The sequence below is a fragment of the Gigantopelta aegis genome, chromosome 14 (genome assembly GCF_016097555.1).
Source record: "Gigantopelta aegis isolate Gae_Host chromosome 14, Gae_host_genome, whole genome shotgun sequence".
NCBI classification, from domain to species: Eukaryota; Metazoa; Mollusca; class Gastropoda; order Neomphalida; family Peltospiridae; genus Gigantopelta; species Gigantopelta aegis.
Genome location: NC_054712.1, coordinates 28,818,145 through 28,820,869, shown reverse-complemented (window position 1 = coordinate 28,820,869; position 2,725 = coordinate 28,818,145).

Here is a 2,725-nt window from a genome sequence, read left to right as displayed (position 1 = left end):
AGAATAAGTATCATCTTATATCATTACTATAATCTCAATCATCGTTATAAACTCCATAATCATCATCAGGAGCAGCAGCAGAATCATCATCATCATCATGGCCATCATCATCATCATCATGACCATCATCATCATGACCATCATCATCATCATGACCATCATCATCATCACCATCACCATCATCATCATCATCATCATCATCACCATCATCACCATCACCATCATCACCATCACCATCATCATCAACAGCAACATCGGCATCATCATCATCATCATGGCCAGCATCATCATCATCAACAACAACAACATCGGTATCATCATCATTACTATAATCTTCATCATCATTATAAACTCCATAATCATCATCATCATGACGATCATCATCATCATCATCAACATCATCAACAACCACAACATCGGCGTCATCATCATCATCATCGTTACTATAATCTCCATCATGATTATAATCTCCATAATCATCATTGTATCCTCCCATTTGATACACGTCCCATATCTTACACACCTTATAACAACATAGGTCATGGTTAAGTGAACTGCGAATCCTATACCTTCTACCTAGTATGCAATAATGGACTCACCTTCTATTAACAATTAAGACACAAGATCAGAACATATATTCACATTTATTTATTACAAATCATCTATTTACTATGTGATGATAGAAAATCTATGCGTGTAGCTCATGTACTGTAAATTGGAATAATATTGCTCATGGCTTCAGTTGTCAACAATTAAGGCCGGTTTAGAAGTAAAACCGTTTATGAAGTAAAACAATACGTTTGGATTTTTTAGTTTAAACACGCGCTATTTTCCCGATTTACAGTATGCATATCAATTTACAAATGTATACATGTATTATGTACCAATGTGATGGAATAAAGTTGAATTGAATTGAACAGTTGAATTGGACTAGACTGTTCTATTAAGGTTATAGGGGTTTGCTTAATTAGTCCCTAAGCTGACTGTGTAAGAACTGGGAATATGCAGGTGTGTGACAAATGTGGTGTGTAACAAATGGGAGACAACCATCATCATCAGAAGCAGCAGAATCATCATCATCATCATCGTCACCATCATCATCATCATCATGACCACCACCACCACCATCACCATCATCATCACCATCATCATCATAATCACCATCACCATCATCATCATAATCACCATCATTGTCATAATCACCATCATCATCATCATCATGACCACCACCACCACCATCACCATCATCATCACCATCATCATCATAATCACCACCATCATCATCATCATCATAATCACCATCATCATCATCATAATCACCATCATCATCATAATCACCACCACCATCATCACCATCATCATGACCACCACCACCACCATCACCATCATCATCATCATCATCATCACCATCACCATCATCATCATAATCACCATCATTGTCATAATCACCACCATCACCACCATCACCATCATAATCACCATCATCATCATAATCATCACCATCATCATCATAATCACCATCACCATCATCATCAAAATCACCACCATCACCACCATCATCATCATAATCACCATCATCATCATAATTATCATAATCATCATAATCACCATCACCATCATCATCATAATCACCATCACCATCATCATAATCACCATCATCATCATAATCACCATCATCACCATGATCATCATAATCACCACCATCATCATCATAATCACCACCATCATCATCATCATAATCACCACCATCATCATAATCACCATCATCACCATAATCATCATAATCACCATCACCATCACCATCATAATCACCATCATTGTCATAATCACCACCATCATCATCATGATCATTACCATCATTATCATAATCACCATCACCATCATCACCATAATCATCATCATCATCATCATCATCATCATCATAATCACCATCATCATCATCATCATAATCACCATCATCATGATCATGATCATCACCATCATTATCATAATCACCATCACCATCACCATCATAATCACCATCATTGTCATAATCACCACCATCATCATAATCATCATAATCACCATCATCATCATCATCATCATAATCACCATCATCATCATCATAATCACCATCATCATCATAATCACCATCATCACCATGATCATCATAATCACCACCATCATCATCATAATCACCACCATCATCATCATCATAATCACCACCATCATCATAATCACCATCATCACCATAATCATCATAATCACCATCACCATCACCATCATAATCACCATCATTGTCATAATCACCACCATCATCATCATGATCATTACCATCATTATCATAATCACCATCACCATCATCACCATAATCATCATCATCATCATCATCATCATCATCATCATAATCACCATCATCATCATCATCATAATCACCATCATCATGATCATGATCATCACCATCATTATCATAATCACCATCACCATCATAATCACCATCATTGTCATAATCACCACCATCATCATAATCATCATAATCACCATCATCATAATCACCATCATCATCATAATCACCATCATCATCATCACCATCATCATCATAATCACCATCATCATCATAATCACCATCATCATCATCACCATCATCATCATAATCATCATCATAATGACCATCATCACCATCGTCATAATGACCATCATCACCATCATCACCACCATCATCACCATCATCGTCACCATCATCATC